The following is a 20,419-nucleotide window of genomic DNA, read 5'->3' as shown; positions in this document are numbered from 1 at the left end:
ATATTTACCTGGATCACTCCTCTCATTCCATAGATAAGGATACTGACCCTCGGAGAGGGCAAGTGACTAACCTAAGATCACACAGCAAGTCTCTGATCCAAATTTCCTGGATTTTCCTCTCTGCCATCCCATTGCCTGTAGACTCGAGACCAGTGTGGCCCTTGAAACAATCCTCTCCCTATATAGTATCTTTTTGTTGGTGTTAGACCAGCTCATTTAGACTTCTCCATGGTTAGAAGTCCTAATGCTACTTGCCTGTCTGCAGCTTCTACTCATATTTAGTTATTATTTCTATTTAGTTATTATATTATACCAAATAACCTCCTGAAATGCAGAAGGAGAAGGCAATACCTCTCATTTGGCATTGAGGACACATCCAGCTGCAACATGGTCACTTGTCCTTTTCTGGACTTTGCAGTTGTGAACACAAATCAGAAATGTAAGAGTCACTACTTCCCCAAAAGATACCCCCTAAAGGGTCTTGGCATTTTTGTGGAAACTGTATGCAATATAAGGATTGATGTAGAGGAAACTGAACAATATTAATTCTTCTCACTAGGGAGTTAAACATGGCATTCCATTATTTTCTAAACTGTAAAGATGATATACTATAAAATTTTGTGGTTTTCTTGTAGAGATCTTGTATTTGGGGGGCAATGGTTTAACAAAATTCTTTAATAAAATTTATAAAAATGAGTATTTAAGAATAATTTTCTCAGCTTGAATTGTTTTCCTTTTCCAATCCCCCAAAGAAAATGCAAAATTATCAGCACCCACACACATATACACTCAAAGCTGTAACATTCTTTACACAAACTACGTTAGTCAGAGTTTAAATTGTTGACAAATCAAAACAATTCCAAGAAGTGATTGCAGGGTTGATTTTTTTATTTTTATTTTTTTTTTACTTCTAAAAACTGTTGACAGAGAATAAAAAGCTTCAGATAAATTTTTTTTTCCTGTGGTTTTCAAAAGTTTCTTGAAAGTCACGTTTTGACTGAAATAATTTCTTGTATTTATTTCTTGTTTATTATTCTTGTCAATGTGGATTATTATTATTATTTTAACTGATTGTTTCTGGAATTTAGGAAAGCACTACTTTTGTACTAGTCCGATATTCTCAGTGGATTCTTCTATTGGTCTTGATAGTTTTTCATTTGGTTTATTTTTGAGATGTGCATGTGGCCCATCATGTCGTATAAAAATGATGGCTCTTCTCTTTTCAATATTTATCTCTCATTTCTTTTTCATTTTCATTTCATTGGCTGAGACTCCCAAATGTTGAATAACCATAGTGATAGCTAACATCTTTATTTTACTCTTGATTTTGCTGGTACTATCTTGTGTTTTATTGTTAAATTTGTTATCAATTATTTGTTTCTAATAAATATATTTACTTTATCAAGTTAAAATGGTGGATTTAAAAACTTTCTATGAATTTGAATATATAATATTCGAATGAAAAAAATGATGTGTAGAATGTACACCAACTACCTTATAAGACCCTCGATTTTCCAAAGAGCATGTAAGTTATGATATTTCCCTGGATTTGTCAAGATGAGGAAGTAACATATACTCTTTAGAAAACTTTTTATAAATAAAATGTTAAAATTCAAAAGAATTTTCCAAATGATCCCTTATTTAATTCAGATATTGAAAGTATGCAGAATTAGCTAACTGCTGATGCTGACAAAGAGGAAAAAATTGTGTCTATAAGCAAATTATTCAGATTCCCTAAACCATATATTTTTACTATTTAAAATTAGGACTGTAACCCATTTCCTATAATTGTTTTTAAGAGTAAGTGAGATGTAGGACATCTGGTATAATTCCTGGCACATACTAACACTCAATACATCTTAGTTCCTTTCACTTCCTTTAGTCAAACACCATATACATAATAATCACTCTATAAATATGCATAGGATGAAATACAATTTACTACTCAATACATTTACCCTTAACCTGGATAGGATTTAATTACCCACCATTCATTTTTCTGTAATAGACTCAGATTCAGCACATACTTTTTTGAGTAGCTGTTATGTTCCAAGTACATACTGTGCTAGACAATTTTACATATGTTCTCCAAAAAAAAAAAAAACTGTAACAGTAGATTTTAGACTATAAAATTAGAAAGAGCTACATGGTTCTTTCTGTACATTGTTCAGCTCGGTCCCACTTGCAGTTAAGAACACAAGAATGTCTTTTGGATGATGACCATGTGGAAGGCTCAGAGAATCTCAGAATTGGGAGGGATAAAGAAAAGACTGAAGTGAAGGGGAGTTGCCCTCCCTTTTTATCATAACCCATGTGGGTGTTAATAAATGTGGGGTTTTTTTTTTCATTCAAAAACTATTTATCAAGCATCTGGCATTTATTATGCACCTGGCAATATCTAGGCACTGGACAAACAGCACTAATCCAGAATGGTGAAGTTCCTGCTCTAGCAGAGCTTAATTCTTACACAGGAGACATAAAAAATGCATAAGAAATTAAAGATAACCTACATAGTGAGAAGTGTTATTAAAGAAAATAGAACGCAGGGATGTGATGAAGAGTACCTGAGGGTGGGAAGAAACACTTTAGATAGTTCATGGAAAGCCTCTTAAAAGGGTGCACTCTGAGCAGAGACCGAGAAGGAGCCAGCAATTTGATCCAGGCAGAAAAAATGTCGGTAGAAAGGCTCTAAGGAAGGAAAGACCCTGGGATGTTCTAAGAACATACAGAGGGTTGGATTGAGAAGGCATCATTTATAATATGTCTGGATTGGTGACACGTCAACTCAAGAGCTATATGTGGTCACAGAAGTCAGGCTGTGTCGATCTTCTGCTCCTAACCCTCAAAGAGCATCTTCTTTCACTCAGAGTAATGGTCAAAGAAGCCGCAAGGTCCATTACCTCTTTGACCTCATAGTCTACTGCTCCTCTCCATCCTAGCCACAGAGTCCTCTGTGCTGTTCCTTTAGCATGTCAGGCAAACATGCACGTCAGGATCTTTGCACTCGCTATTCCAAATGTCTGGAAATTCCTTTTCTCAGATATCTATATGGTTCCCTCTTCTGCCTCCTGTAAGTCTCTGCACAAGAACCATATCCTCAAGGAGTTCTCCCTATTAGCTTGCCTAAGGGCCCAAAGTCTTAGTCTGGTCCTACTCATGTGCCTAAATGTCTTTAACACACTATTCATTCATATTAAGCCTTTGGACAACCAAACTTCCAGGGTGATTCTTTACATGTGAAGGTCTTATTTAGTCAGTTAACAGTCCTCCACTCTGATTTTGGATGCTGGTATGCATTTCCCTGTCATCTTGATTCAGGCCTGCCCATGGCTGCCTTACCTCATCGTTCTTTCTTTCACCCAGCACCCTGTGCCTTCTTCCAAGCAGAGTATCGATCACAAATATGATGAGAACATATTGCAGATCATTAAATGTGTGGAACAGGATAGAACAATGGCAGAATCCTGGAGTGACATTGCCAAGACTTAATCCACACTCTTCAGAGGCAGATTTTTCAAGGGATGATGAAATTATCAACATTAAATACATCTATTTCCCAAAGAGTCTCAAATATACATCTCAAATTTTGGCCTCTTCTGGAGATTCCAGATCTGTTTATCAAGCCGTTTATTTGATATTTCCACTGGGATATTGGGAGGCATCTCAAACTTAACCTCCCAGTCTTATCCACCTCAATAAAAGATACTCGTGCCATTTTCTCAAGCCAAAAAGTCACCTTTGATTCCTTCTTTTTCTAACCTGATTCAATCCGTGAATAAGTCCTGGGGAACTCTGCTCCAGACAGGTATCACAAATCTATCTCCTCTACCACACTCTAGTCTGAGTTGGCAACTTCTTTCACTTGAAACAGCACCCTCCCAGTGTCTCTGTCTTTCAGCCCACTCCAACCCATTCTCTACACAGCTAGTGTGATCAAAACAAAGCAAGAAAAATAAACAAACAAAAGCCGTATGATTACGTTGCTGCCTTGTCTAAAATCCTTCAACAGCTTTCCAGTTGCAATTAGATTAAAATGCAAATATTTACCTTGGCTTCGCAGCCCAGTCTAACCTGAAACTTACCTCCTTTCCTGCCCTGACTTCCTTCTGCCTCTCCCTTTTCTCTTTACCCTGCAGCCTCCTTGATTTCCTCGTTGTTCCTCAAGCCCACTGAGCTCTTTGCTTCCTTATGGCCTCTCCACCAGCCAGGCTCTCAGGGTAGATTTTTCTCCCTGTTCCTCACCTGGATGGCTCTTCTCAGCTTTCAGATCTCACAGTTTTTGTTTTTGTTTTCAGAGAGTTCTTGCTAGACCACCCAGTTGCCAACTCATTGCTCTTTATCTCATTCTCTAACTTCCTTCAGAGGAGATGACATATCTGCACATAATTTTTCATTTGTGTATTGAACGTCCTCCTAACTGGAATGGAAGACCTCTAGGGACAGGGACCTTGTTTGACTTGTTTAGTGCAATACTCCAGATCCTTGCCCTATAGCAAGTTCTCCATAAATACTGATGGATGACGGAACATGCCTCAGACTGCGTGTCCCCACCTTGTCTACAAGGGTATCACAAGAAACCAGGTCAAAGGATGTTAAGATACACTAATCTATTGTATTCCCGTGAAATACCAGTCTAATCGTCTTATTTAAAAAAAGAAGATGAAAGAAATGAAATGAGTTCTGCATAGCTTGTTAGCTCCTGGATCATTGCATTCTTTACTCAGTGCTCACAAACTAGCTATTTAATAATCTATTTTCCTTTATTGGTTTTCTTAAATTACAAAAGCTCATTGAAAGAAATTCTAATAAGACAGAAGTGTATTAAAAAAGAAAAATCTACGTCTATCCTCTCCTCCCGTTCTCACTTCCCAGATGTAACCTCTGTTAACAGCTTGATAAATATCCTTCTTTTTTCTATGCACATACATGTATAGAGAGTTATATACCTACACACGTGTAGTTTTAACACAAAAACAGGGTATGCATGTGTATGTATTTTTTTTTCACTTACCATTTAGGGATTTTTCTATGTCCATACAAATGGACCTCCTATATCTTTAATAGTTACATAGAATTCCACTGCATTCACTAACTTATTTATTCAAAATGCACTTAATTATTTTATGAGGAAAGAAATTAAAGTGTGAGACTATAAACAACAATGGCAAAATATTGATAACTGTTACAGCCTAGTGATGGCATCTGGATTTTACAATACTATTCTTTCTAATTTTATGTATGTTTGATAGTTTACAAATAATTACATTTATAAGGAAATACTTAGCAAACCTCATACTAATGGTGACTTATGGAATGCTTTCCTCTGGGATCACACAGAAAATAAGGATACCTGGTGTCACTACTTCTACTCAACTTTGTAATGAAGCTCCTGGGTCCTGTGATAAGGCAAGAAAATAAAAGAGATAGGGATTTAAAAGGAAGAAATAAAATAGTCACTATTTATGGATGACAATTTCATATAAGAAAAATTCAAAAAATCTACAAAGCATTAGAATTAAGTGAATTTAGCAAGGTGTCTGGTTGCAAGGTTGATAGACAAAATTCAATTGTGTTATTAACTACCAGCAACAAAGAAAAATACAATAAAATTTTAAAAATCAACTGAAACTGTGGAGTACTTTGGAATGAATCTAATAAAAGATATGTAAGACTCCATGGTGACAACTACATGACACTGATGGACATTAAAGATAATCTAAAAACAATGACAAAGACATTAAAGATAATCTAAAAACAATGACAGTGAATACTTTCATGTTGTATGCCAGACACTCTGTTAGACTGTCTACAGACTCTGTTAGACTGTGAGATAGGATACAGTGATAAATAAAAATTAGACAAGTCCTTGTGCTCTTGAGCTTGCAGTCTGGTGGGATAACCAATAATGATTAGATGACCATACAAATTAATGTCATGTTGCAAATGTGGGAAGGGCTACAGAGGAAGGAATACTGTGTTTATGAGAGCTTTAGAGATGGGATTTGACTCAATCAAAGAAGCAGGGAAAAGTTCTCAGGTTGAGCTCTAAAGGAAGAAAATGAGTTAAATAAATGAAGAGGGAAGAACATTCCAAACAAAATGAACAGCATGTGTAAAAACTTTGTGCAAAGATCAAATATGAAATGTAATTGAATCAACCATTCTTGGTATTGACGGTTATTTAGGTCATGTGGTAGACTGTCTGCCGAAGAGGCTGCAAAGATTCCCTTCCCTTGGGTAGTACCCTATGATATGGATTCTGGGCTAGGCCATGTGACTTGCTTTGGCCAATAGGATGATAGCAAATGTTGACTCAAGTGGAGACTTTAAGAATGTTGTATATAGGGGCTTTCTCTTTCTTGTTGCACTTAGAACCCTGGGACCACCATATGAACAAGCTCAGGCTAGCCTACTGGAGGTTAAGAGATTGCATGGAGCAAAGAGTAGCTGCCTTACATGACTAACCAGCCTGCCGACCACCAGACATAGGAGGGAGACCATCCTAGACCATCCAGCTACAAAATGCCAGCTGAACATAGACGTGAAAAAATCAAAACAGAGTCAAAAGCCAAGTCAGCTGAGACCAGAACCATCCATCTAACTCATAGAATCATGTGCTAAATAAAATGGTTATTATTTTAAGCCACTATATTTTAGAGTAGTTGTTAGGCAGCAAAAGCTAACTGATGCTGGTTGCCTGCAGCTTTATGTTATTACCAGCAGTGCTTTGGGACATGTCTTTGCATCTATATCTTGGTGCACCTGCCACAAAGCAAGCTCCTAGTAGTTAGTACAATTATTGTTAAGTTAAATTAGGAAGTTGCACAGATGAAGAAACTGAGACAGAGCTAAATTAAATTGAAATACCACATTCATACATGGGGAAGGAGATATTTGGGATTAGTAGCCAGGTCAAGTCTCAATTCAACATTCATTCAAATCCATCATGTTCTTACCTGGTTAGTGGAGAAAAAACAACGCATTTTTCAAAGTCAAAAATGTAAAAAAAGTTCAAATTCAGTTTGTTAGGGTGCCACCAGTCTACATTATTTTTAAACTTGTGCCTTTTAATCCTGACAACAAACTTGAGTTTATCAGGCTTTTAGGAAGCCCGGTCCAATGACAAAGCCCACTGGGTAGGCTGGCTTCAGTTTCAGTACAGAAATATTACTGACTCCCAGGAAGGAAATGTAGTAGACAAACATTTTCCCTGACCTGATTGGTCTAATAGCAACCGCAAATCACCAAGGGTTAAATAAAGATTATGAATTCTCTTGAACAGAGGACAGTAAAGCTTATGTTTTTGTCTAGTCTGGAGAATTACAAAAATATTATTTTCCTAGAACTTGGAAAGAGAGTTCAGCAGACAATATGAATTTCAGCAAAATACTTTTGCCATTAATTATGTCATAAGCAAAAGAATAAAATAAACTGTTTATTATCACATATAAAATGCTTTTGATCAGTCAACTGAAAAACTAATTTCATTTTCTCATTACACTGCCTCAGGCATCCTTTAACGTCAATTTTTATTATAGCAAAAGCAAGGAAATTAAAATGATCAGTTATGGTGCAGAGAGAAACATTCGCTTCAGAATTTTTAAAAGTAAGAAAAATAAAGCACTGGACCTCTTTATCATTCATAATAATCACAATTCATCTGGTGACAGAGGAATCCTGCTCCAAGGGTCTAGAACACCATCCCACTGTGACCCTCTCCTTGAGTCCTTGGAACTCTCACAGTTGGTCAGCACCGAAAGAGATGCCAGGGGCCCTGTTCGTGTATCTCGTAAAGGTTGTGTTGCATTTCCAGCGCAACTGGCTCAAAGTTTCACAGGTGGAACAGGGTAGGAGAGGGTTCTGTTTTCTTCCAGGGAAACGAAAGAAGAAAGCTATGAAGAGGACTGGGGAAGCTGGGGTCTGGTCTCAATCTTTTGGTCCAGAAGATGATATTATAGAAGAGAAATGATTTGATGGGGGGAAAAAAAAGTTAGGAGACACACTTTCCAAACTTGGCCCTGCCCCTTGCAAACTATGCAATCATGGCCACCATTGTCCTGACTTACCATGGCATTATAAAGCATTAACAAAAGTGTATGTAAAAGCACTTTGTAAGGAATAATCAAAGCCCATTTTACAATGATTGTTGAGATAACAATGCCCTGGCCGGGGATGGACCTGGGATACAGCTGCTTCTAGTGGAGGACCACTGACTATGCACAGAGCTTTTGCTTTTTGCCTACAGTGGAGGAAGTTATTCTGGTGCCATGGCAGGTGGCGGATGGGGGTGGAAAAAGGCTTTGACAGGAGAGTGATGACAGAACCTCTGTCCCTTCGCCAGCCTGAATGATCTGATTGAGGGCCTCACGGAAAAAGCAATAGGGAGAAACCAAAAGAGCCATGACTCCGTGGGACTTGCATGCACATCCTAATCCAGGGACTGGATAACAAAGCTGTCCAGGGGTCTTGTCCTCTGACCCACTTCTCCACACACGGTGCAGCATCAGCAGTCAGCAGCATCAGCAGTCAGACGCCTTCACATTGCAGGAAACACAGGTGGTGCTGGAAGTCTTGACGAGATGGCAAAGGCAGAAGGAAATGAGGAAACCTGCTCTTCAGTTACACATCGCCTTCCTTGCCGCCCACCCTCAAACCCAGGCATGTCCTGGAAAGCTCAGGCAGAGTCCCCGTGTTATAACTGCTGTGGGTCGTAAGAGAAACAATTCTTAGCTAAGGCCAAGCAGCCTGTCCCCTCCAGCCATACACAGGCCTGATGGAGAAGCACCATCCTCTGTGAGCCAAACAAACACTCCCATTTTCCCAGCAGTCCCAGCAGAGATACATTTTGAGCCTGTACACTCTAAGCAGCTCCACATGTCAGGTAGGAGACAAAACATAAGACCCGACCCTCGAGGATAAGTCAATCTACTAGGGTGTCAAAACTTGGACGTGAAATGATTTCAAGAGCAAACAGCAGACCATATAAAAGTATGTGGCTCCAGTTAGGAAGGATGGACAATGTGGAGTGGGGGGAGGGTATCTTCTCAGAGGAGGACAAAGCACTCTCCAGTATGTAAGACCTGTAACAGTCTCCTTTATTTGATTTTTATCCCACTTGCCTCTGAGAAGTGTGTGTTGGTTTTACTCCCAATATAAAGTCCAAGGAAGGACTTGCTGATAGGTCACTACGTCCAGATGTCCAAATGATATGGCCAGGGAGGTGTCCTTATCTCTCAGCTTTGATTTCCTCAGCACCGGCTCCATTCTCAGGCACATGCTCCCATACAATGGGCTATCAGCAGTTCCAAATTACAGCTTCTAGCATCAAGTGGAAGAAGTCTTCAGAGCAACCCAAGAGCCCATCAACAGACAATTGGTTTAAGAAGATGTGGCATAAGTATATATAAAATATGGTAAACGAGTATATGAATATACTCATGGTATAATTAGTAAAATGGAATATTGCTCACCTATAGTAGAGAATGAAATACTGCCATTTGCAGCAACCTGGACGGACCTAGAGAATATTATGCTTAGTGAAATAACTCAGAGAAAGACAAACTATATGATATCACTTATATGGGGAATCTGAAAAAATAATACAAATGATCTATCTGTTTACAAAACAGAAATAGACTCACAGACATAGAAAACAAACATGATTATTAAAAGCAAGAAGGAGGTAGGGAGGGATAAATAAGGAATATGGGATTAACAGATACAAACTCTGATGCATAAAACAGATAAGCAACAAGGATTTACTGTACATCACAGGGAATTATACCCAATATCTTGTAATGGAATTCCTACAATGGAGTGTAATCTACAAAAAAACCGATCATTATGCTGTACACCTGAAACTAACACAATACTGTAAGTCAACTATACTTGAATTAAAAAAGAAAAAAAGAGAAGTAAGGCTTCTGCTTTCTGATAGTTCTAGAATTGCATCTCTTTGGCCCTGGATGGACTGCCTTGGGTCAGGTGCTCCTCGGAGCCAGGATAATACAAAATTCTGACTGGCCAGGCTTGGGTCACATAACTTTTCTCGGGGCTGAGAGAAGGCTGGTTTCTCAAGGTAAATAAGATGCCCTTAATGGAAAAGGATGGCATGAAGGCAAAACTCAGCAGAGGGCTCTGTGAGCACCAGCAACGGTTCATCACCCTTTCCAAGCTCCCATTAGGGCTTGATCTGAAGCAGGGAGGAGATCCGAGGGCAGATCCTCGAGCTGCTCAGACCTGATGTGCTCGGCAGGCTCACGCAGGGATGGGACATGTACGGAACTTCCCTTTCTCCAGCCAAGATCGCCCAACCTGATGAAAAGGATAATTAATCCAGCTGCCTCCCAGTAATCCAGCAGCCCATTTGGTAACCATCTGCACTTCTCAATCCACAAGGCAGCCCAAATTAAAGAGGCCTGTATTTGTTTTTTTGGAAAATGTTATGATTTTTCAAGTAAACAGGAGAGACTTTATAAAGCCATGAGATTTATCGAAACTGCCAAACTGTCTGGACTTGATCAAACTGATTTATGCTGGTTGAAATGTGTGCTCCATTCTCGCCATTTTATCATCATAAACAACAATTTCTATTTATTTATATAGGACCAGAACTTCTTTTTATGTTTTGCACATATTATTTCATTTGATCCACATCAAATCCATGTGTGGGTGAGTACTACTGTCAGGCCTGCTTTACAGAGGGGGACACGGGCAACCTGAGTGAGTAAGGGTTTCCAGAACTCAACTTGGTGCCAGGCCCATGGTGTTTGGAGCCCAGGTCTCCGAATTGAAAACCCATGTTTGTTCTGGTGTAGTCAGCTGTGCCTTGTAACACCACTCACGTACCCTCTGGCCTCATTCATCACCAGCACAATATTAAAAAGAAGTAGTAAATGAAAGAAACATTTGCTCATTATCCACACTTGAGATTTGTGCTACTTCGGATCTAGACAGCCAAGATCATCATTATATTTCATTGTAATCAATTAGTGAATTTAATGCTTCTATGGAAACAAACAAACAAAAAACCAAATACTGTCCTAAACACTCTGGTAAGATACACAGAAGAATACAGAGTATCGGTAATCCTCAAAAAGCTTGATGCCTACTTGTGGCCCAAGACAAACATAAGAAAAAAAAATATATGATTTTGATATGTCTAATCCATGAAAAAAAAAAAATATATATATATGATTTTGTAAATTTTATAAAAATTTAGATAGATAAATGAGTTTGAGACTAAATAAATGAAACAATGGCCCTACACAACCTAGGAGAGTAACTCCACACAAATTGTACGGAGGACAGATGAAGAACAAGCTCAAGGGGAAAAAAATATAGCATCTCAAAAAGTCACCCTTTAAAGGCCCTCCTTGGCAAATCAGACCTATTAAATGAGAGCGAATCACTTGACATTCAGGGTTTTCCCCAAGACCAGGTCAAGACTTGGGTTCTCCAAGCAGTGTCACAAACCCTATCCCTTAGGCTGTTTATGAACAATTAGACATTATTTTTGAAGCAATTAGTTAATGGCGTACTGGATCTGTTCTCAAATCTGGAAGTGCATGGACTTGTCTTGTCTTTGTTAGTTATTCATAAGCCTTGGGAAGACATAACCCTTGTTTTCTACCTTTTCTTTCCCTCCTCGCCATGCCTAGCAAGAGTCTGGATCCACAGCAAAAGCTAAATTCTATCAAAATTGTATTGAAATCAATCTAATTTAGCTAATGAGCTCTAAGTACAGTGTTTAGGGAAAACATTCCCTGAGAGTCTGGCAGAGCTTGGAGCTAGATGGGGACCTAGGGCGAAAGAGAAAGCATCTCCTAAATTCAGCTGCTTCCAGAGCCTGGGTCTCACTTGCTCTCACCTTGAGTTTTCCACTTAGCACCCGCTGGATCATCTTAAAAGAAAGGGAGAGATGAGTAGCTTGGTTGACTGGAGGCTTACTCCAGACCCTTGGGGTGGGGAGACATCTTTAATCTCAGTGGCCCCTTCCCTACCTTTAGAGGCCTTTCCTTCCTGGTCATTTGAACCAAGAAGGGACCTATTTCCCATGGACAGGAAATTCAAACAGATTTGAGCACCGAGGGCTACAGGAAGATGCACCTGAATAGTGCACAGAATAAATAAAATAATTGGAATCATTTTATTAAATTCCATGCTTCAAAAATGCATTTTTTTTTCCTCCTCCTCTACCCTGTTAAATGCTCCCACTTGTGCTTGTAAGATCTGTGCTGAAACTGCCTTAATAAATTACATCTCTTCCAAGCAATGAGTTGATCCAGCCTTGTTCGGTACATCTGTTATAACACATCACAGCCTACCGTAATTACTCTTTTATTTAATTCTACACATTCTGATTAGCGGCGTCAGTTCCAGGCGAGCACGAGGAGTGTGGTAAGTGCCCTTCATTCAAAAAGAGTTCTTCAGAACAGTGTGAAGTGAAATTAAAGTAATTATTAAGTCATAGAAACTCAACGCAATCCCACCATCGGCAGAAGGGCTGGCAAATAGGCCGTCGCGGTGAGAAGCGCTGGAGGTTTCTTTCAGCAATAATTCCTAGTCTCTGGGTTCTTGGCAATGACACAGAGTGAGTGAAGAGGCAGGAAAACAGAGCTGATGACGACTTTAAGATTTTAAAAGATTGTCATGAAATATAATGATGCCTGCTCCCAAACGCTGATGGAAACCAGAGAAACGGCTGTCTTCGAGATAGAGGAGTGACGTGTGTGAGGCTGTGGCCGGACCAGCCTGTCTTCTTCTGCTCTTCTCTTTAGTTCTCATGAATATTCTGTGGGCCGAGAAGCTTTCAGTATAGAAGAGACAATTAAATTCAAGCTCTTCTCCATTGTATCTCTTGCACCAGAATGAGTAGTGGGGGCAGAGGGCAATAGACTGAAATTAGATTGTAGCCGAACACGTGTACTGACCTTTTCTCAGAGCAGATCTATTTACTTTATGCTGCAGCTCAACTTGTAGGAACTGATGTACTCCTAGCTGGAGTAAAGGTTAAGAAATATGTGCATCTTAATTCATTTGGATTTCCGCTCTGCTCTAATCTTCCGCTCACCATATAGACGAACGTGTATGGGCTTCAGTGAAACTGAGGAGGCAAAACTGTTTTGAAATTAGACCTAGGTTGGTTCCTCTATTGTCCAGCACAGTGATTCTCAAAGTGGGGTCTTCGGAGGGAGGGTTGGTATCACCTGGGGTCTTGTCATAAATGCAAAGTTTGAGACCTCATGCCAAACCTACTGAGTCAGAAGCGCTGTAATTCAACAGGTGCTCCAGGTGATTTTGATGCACATTATTGTTTGAGGACTGTGTGTGTGTGTGTGTGTGTGCATGTTAACCCCCCAAGTGGTTTTAATGTGCAGCCACTTATGTAGTTCACTGTTTCCTAAAATGTGGAATGAAGCAGGTAACACACATATATTAAAGATAAGTCACTTTGGGCGGTCTGGAGGATGTAACTTCAAATGGCACTGGAATGCAATTATAAATAATATTTAATCTCTTGGCCAGAAAGTTAATCCTTTTCAACTCTTCTCAGTACTCCAGACGATTCAGTTTGGTATTAACAGTCTTTCTAATATCTCTCTAACATTTGATAATCTCCGTTTTAAATAAAGACAGATCAGGACCTGGGCTCAGAATCTTTAGAGTGCAGTAGTAGCTGGGAGAATGTGATTAATATCATTACATTTTATTTGGCTTATCCTTATAGCTTGCTTTCTATGCATCAGAAATGATACCAATTTTTATTGTGAATATGTTTTCCTTTTCAATTAATTTTTTCCTGAAAGGAGAGTAAACCAATTTAAAAAGAAATACTAAGTGAATCATTCAAATAATAGAGTAAGATGACTGTCAGGGACTCGCTCACAGGACAGGGAGGGCAGGCAGTTTTCAGGGCCACACTCCGTCAATACAGATGAAGCCTAATTTCCAACACCAGCTCAGTCTGTATCTCCAGGCCCTGACCTTCAGAAAGATGACCTGAAGCCTGAGACATTTGCCATCAGTAAGGAAAAATTCCATTCCGGTTACCACACAATTTACTAAGATAGAAAAGTGACTAATAGATTTCAGAACAATTGCTAATCAAAAGGGTTCTGAATTACCCAGAAAATAAAAGTATCAACAAGAACCAGTTGCTCAAAATTCAGGTTAATTGAATTCGGGTTGGTCTTGAAAAAAAACTTACATTTTCTAGTTTTTATAAAGGCAACAAGTTTTTTAATACAGCATCTGGAAAGGAAAAAAAAAAAAAAAAAAACAGAACAAGGAAAAGTATCATGTCATCTAAACTTATAGCCTGAAAAGGGACTCAAGATTTTGGTCTATTTCCTTCCAGTTTTTTTTTTTTTTTCTCCATGAAGTTGCACTATATATATATATAAAATTCTGTAAATGATAATGTAACTTTTTCTTTTCTATTTTAATGAGGATTTTATTGCATGGATAATAAAAGAATAAATAAATGCCTTTATAATAAGGATTTCTATGTCAATATTTTCCATATGAAAAGTATATCTCTTAGGTTGCTTTTGGCTGAAAATAGTAGAAAACCTATCTCAAACTGGCTGAAACAAAAAAGACATTGATCATGTCACAGAACAGAAAGCCCAAAGGAGAGCAGGCTGCAGGATTTTGACATCAAGGATCCAGGGTCTCGTAACTTCCTTGTGTGGGCTCCTATCCTCAGACTGGTAGTAAAAGCTTTCAACAGTTCTAGGTATCAGGGCCAGCTTCCCAAGGAGGAAGAAAACAGACTCTCCCCCTTTAGACCTTCCTTATGAAAAAAAAACTGTCTGCAGAAATTCCTTCGACAGACTTCTCACCTCTCTTGAAGTGGAGGTGGCTCTCACGCCCACTTCCGGCCCAGTCACTCACTGGTCGGGGGAAAGGGCTCACCCTGGCTGGCTCACACCAAGCTTCTCGGGAGAAATGCATGCTACTAAGTCAAGCTCCTTTCCCTTCACAGAAAGAAAACAGGTAGGGAGGCCTTTTGAGTCTATTGGCACAGCAAACAGCATGGTGCAATGTTTAAAGAAGGTATCTAGCCTCCGTCAACGGCTAATTGCTTTTACATAGCGCGTAAAATCTTACTAGCCTCTAGATCACTTCTAGTCCCTCTATGTTTCGGTCCAATCTGTTTATCTAGCTTTATTTACTCACCATTTCCAAGATATTTTTATGTTCTAATCAATCTCTGTTCTCCCTTCTTCCGTGAACACAGCATTTTCTTCCTGGATAATGTTCTTCTAATCAAGTTTTACTCCCACTGCCACTCCACAACCAACCCACTATACTTATTTATATTTATAGAACACCTCTTAGTTGAACATAATTTCCCCTGTACACGTGTTGATTTACCTCCTACCGCCATGTCTCACGTCTGTCTATCCAACATCTACTCCCCCATGCGTCTTGCTGACGGCACCCTAAATTTCCATGGAGAAACACTCCTCCATCCGTAGGACTCTAATCTCTGGTTAACAGAGAATAAGGACCAGAAAGCCACAATGACTACTTCAAAGAGGATCACTTGACCCAATCAGAGTGCCTTGGGCTGAATCCCAGGGTGTTTAGAATTGTTTAGAAGAAGGGAATTTGCTTTTTGTTGGGACTGTTGATGAGATTTAAATCTGGAAATGCTAGCAGACATCTTGCTACCAAAGAGACAGCCTGTCTGGGAATGAAGCCAACATAAGATAAAGCAGATGTAAATCAAGAGATGGAGAAGATGAGACTAATCTTGGAGAATACCACTGGACACCCAGGATCGAGCCATGCCTAAACACAGTACCACCTCTGGGCTTACAGCTGAGAACCAAACCATCCCCTGTTTTACTTATACCAGTTTGAATTTGATTCCATCACTTACAACCAAGACAACCATGGCTAATATGGCTCCTCTTTCATCATTCGAACAGCTCATCCTTAAAGGCATAGTTCAAGTGTAATGCCGTCTCCTCCAAGAATTCTTCATTCAAAGTGTCACTTTTCTCTCTCTTCTGAACACATAGTACCCAACCCACAAACAGTTTCAGCTGTTTATGGCCTATTGTGCCTTTTTCAAAAAATGAGTTTTAACCCTAAGTAAAATATTGCAGGCAAAGGCCATGTTTCATTGGGCTTTTGTACTCATGTCAGGACTTGACATAAAGCTTAGCGCAGTAGAGACTCCCTAATTTATTGTATGACAGTTACCAAAAAAAGAGCTATAGATACCTACTGCGCATAGGGTACTTGAGAAGGGACCAAGATGCTACTGGACTTTCCAAATGGTCTTCAATGTTTTCATGTTGCTAATGGTCTCCTTTTATATTCCTTGTGATAGAAAAGAATTCTCAAAGTGATTTCATAGAAATAGTCTAAGAGACTGAGTGATATCATTGAGGAGAAGTAGACAGAGTGTCACTTCATACAAAAAAATCCCTCATCTTTCATTATTTCAGTCCTGGCTTTTCCTCTTTCTGGGTTTGCTTTCTAAATCTTTCTTTTCCATATTTTTGGGACTCTGCTGAAGTGGAATTTCATGCTTCAAGAAGAGAGTTGATGAATCATGGAAAGGGTAATTGACAAAGAATTGGCATGTTTTTCACTCTTCTTTTTTTCTGCATCAGCTGAATAAGATTAGTGTCTTACATGGATTATTTTTTCAATAATAGGGAAGGCTATGTTGGCAACAAAAATTGCAAAACAGCAACAACATAAGCTTGCCTAACCATCCAGTGGAAGAGAATTTTCAACTTGAAAACCACTCTTGGTCCAGCACACCAAGGACCTGAGTAACAATTACAATGGAAATCATTAAACATTCGCTTTTTGTCCCATGGAGAAACTTGATCCTCTAGGATTCTTAGAGGGAAAAGCAGAAACATTAGGGGGAAGACCTTACGATAATAACCTTTCTGTAAAGCTTGGATGGCACACGTGATTTTGTGAGACATTCAAGTCACATGTCATTAATCAGAAATGACAGTCTTTATTCACATATATTTGACTGAAGCTGCATAATTTTAGACTCCAATAGGTCTAGATAAATGACCCTAAGTATTATACTTTTTCAAATTGACAATGATTGATGATGGAGGGGAGAAAAAAACGAATGCTGAAAAGGGACACTGAAGTAAACATTGAAAATCAGTTGCACTACTTTGGGGGAAAAAAAAGTTTGGGAATTTTCTTCAAGACTTTTCCTCCTTCTTAGCATCTCTAACTGTTTAATTTTCACTTTAATCATTTATGCATTGCCAAACACTCCATATTACAAGTCAAATCTCAATGAAACAAACTGTGACTGATTTAGTTATGTTTTTTCAAATAGGAAGGGAAGATAATGACTGATAAAAATTCATCCACTCAACAGATATTTCCTGGGCCCATTATGTGTCAGGTGCTATTCTACATACTAGGGCTTCAGCAGAAACTGAGACAGATGTAGTTTTAGTTCTTTGGGGGCTCAACATTTTATTGGAGAGAGACAGGCAACATCCAAGTAAACAAATAAACAGATCATTTCAGAGAGTGCTAAGTTGCATAAAGAAAATAAAACAGAGTGATTTAATAGAAAGTGATGTGGCGTGAGGCAATAACATTTTGGCTGAATAGGAGCCAACTTTTCAAAGAGCATATTATGCAGAGGGAGTACCAAGTGCAAAGGCTCTGAGGCAGGGACAAGCTTAGTACATGGGAAGACTAAAAGGGCTGGGGGGCAGCACTGCCCCTTCAGTGAGGAAGGTGAAAATGGTAGTAACTCAGAGGGAGAGGTAGTCAAGGTCCAGATTATATAAAGCCTTTTAGGTCATTGTAAGAATCTGAGGTGTTAGGCTATAAGAGATTTTAATAAAGCAGAAGAAAGACTCAAACCTATGAAAATAGTATCTATAATCTACTGGACCCTTTTAAGCAAGACGTTGTGCCTGCTAAGACTACATTTCCATTACTGTACAACCTCCTTGCAAAGAAAGGTTTAACACTGCCTTTTAAAGAGAAGGAAATAAGCTCCAAGTAAGATCATCAAGCTAGTAAGTAATGAAGGCAAGAGTCATACTCAAACTCCAGCCTATCTTGTTCCAACGTCGAACACTGATCATTGCCCCACGTTGAGTTCCCATCATCTGTGTTTTCTTATTTTCACAGAATATTACAGGAACTAATACACATATAATCCATATTGTTGCCCTTAATGGATATATAAGAATATTTCTTGATCGTGGACAATGGGGACTGGGGCCATTCATAAGGTCTATGTCAAATGCTTCTGTGCATTTTTCATCTTTTTTTTTTTTTTTTTTTTTGGCTTTGTTTTGGTTTGACTTTTTCGCTTAGTAATCGTTTTGAGGCTACTTCTTACTAGTTGCCCCTAGGGAATATCTTCCTAGATGACCTGAATGTCTGCCTCAGGCCTCTGAAGGGCAGGTGTTATCAAACAACAATCCACTCATTTATTCATTCAGAGATTTGTTCAGTGGCCACTATGGTTGTAGCTACTAGGGATACGATAGAAAATAAAATAGCAAAAATCTCATCATCTTGTTTCACGTCAGATAGAACATATTAAGTGCCTTAAAGAAGTACAACGAACTCAGCATAACGTTGGGAAAAGGGTAACAGTATACATACTTGGCACTCTTCAAGGCACACGCAGAGAGAAAAATAAGACATGGTCCCAGCCCTCAGACAACTTAAAATCCTGCTGGTGGTTGTCAACGCTACTACATCTAAAACAAGAAGGATTAAATCTTGCCAGTTTCAAAGTGAAACTATACAGGTTCTTTCCCTCGGACAGACGTAAGATCTGAGGAACAAGTTCAAGAGTCCCCCCTGGGCAGCTTCCAGAAACAAGGTTTGCTGGCATCTCAGTGGGAGTTTCTTCCTTGAAGCCTGGGGCAAGTGGCATCTCAGTCATTTCTCTGCCTTCCAGTGAAATGAGCCACACTGTCTGCAAGAAGGTGTGGATCTCAGTTACGGGGGAGCCCTCTCCCCAATTTCTTTCTTCCTGTATTCTTTAGATTTCTCTTTACCTTCTGAAACTAGTTAACAATTATCTAACATTAAACCTCCCCAGTTCCAGTGACTACATGGCTCTGTCTCCTGACTGGACCCTGACTAACTCTCATCCCAGTCATATCCGCACCCCCTGTTTCCTGCCTGCAGAGTCGTGTTGCTCACTGGTGTAATAAAGGCTCGAACAAAGTACCAATTCCATTTTGTTTAACTAAGCTTCCCAGGTTTGTTTGACCATGAGACCTTTTTCATAGCTGACTATCTGTTAACTCAAGTACTTTAAAGTATACCAGGTCAGTTTCCGAAGTGCTGCTTTGGGGACCCGTCACTAATCTAATTAATGTTTCCTAAGAAGAAGCTAAAAGTGCTCACAGCCTCCAAAGGTACGAATTTCAGTTCAAATACCTTATTGAATATTTAAAACGTTCAGGATACAGCACCACCAGAAAGCTTAACAATAAATAGAAACAGAAACGAAAACGTGAAAGGTGAATGTGAAAAACGCCATAGAGAATTTTAGGTGGAAAAAGAGAAGGGTGAGCAATTCATTCTGACTAGAGGAGGTATCAGGAGAACCTGCTTTTTGGAAGCGGGGCATGTGAATTCAGTCTTAGGGGATGAGCAGATTTTGACTGAGATGCATACATAGGATTGCGAAAGGGAAGGAAAAGTGGATATATGAAACAGGACGAAAAAGTGGCATGAGTATCAGTCAGGACTCATGTGCAACAAATGACAAAACCCAACTCAGTGGCTTTGGTAGAAAAGGGACTTTATTGGCATGAACACTTGAAGAGCCCAACCTATGCTGCAGGCAGCTCCGGCTCTCGAGGCCTGAAGCATGTCACCAGACTCAGGTTTGTTCTTGCATCTCTTGGCCTCACTTTCCTTGACTGGACATCATTTTCACCCACGCAGTGTCTGCGACAAACTTGTTTGTTCCTGAGCAATGCAAGTTAATGAAGCATTTTTTCCTTCCCTAGAGACCCAGAGTGTGGCTAAGTTACATGCCCCCTCCAAATCCATCCCTGTGACCAGTAAGATGTGGTGCTCTGACTGGCCAGGTCTGGTTCACTTGTCCATTTCGGGGCCGAGAATGGCGTCAGCAACCCCCCCACCACACAGACAAGGGAGAACTGGGGATGCGGTTACCAAATGCAGCAGAATAGCTGGTAGGCAAGCAAAAAACCTTACAGATTCTACTGCCCTATGATGATAGGAAAGAGCAGAAGATGACATGATGCTAAATTTGATACTGAGGCTGATGACCCCAAAACTCAGGTGTCTTGTCCGTACGTGAAATCATTATTTAACACATGAAAAGTGAAAAAATCTTAACTCACTCCAAGGCACATATCAACTTAAACTAGCAACAAAATTGGATGGTGGGCGTAGGGGG

The 20,419-nt window shown here is 39.5% G+C and overlaps 1 pseudogene; it reads right to left on the bottom strand.

Moving 5' to 3' along the window:
• The window catches only part of LOC105097538 (MFS-type transporter SLC18B1-like), a 489,125-nt pseudogene that overhangs the window by 12,109 nt on the left and 456,597 nt on the right, over window positions 1-20,419 (bottom strand).

This window comes from Camelus dromedarius, chromosome 9 (genome assembly GCF_036321535.1).
Source record: "Camelus dromedarius isolate mCamDro1 chromosome 9, mCamDro1.pat, whole genome shotgun sequence".
NCBI classification, from domain to species: domain Eukaryota; kingdom Metazoa; phylum Chordata; class Mammalia; order Artiodactyla; family Camelidae; genus Camelus; species Camelus dromedarius.
This window is presented reverse-complemented; position numbering and strand designations above follow the sequence as displayed.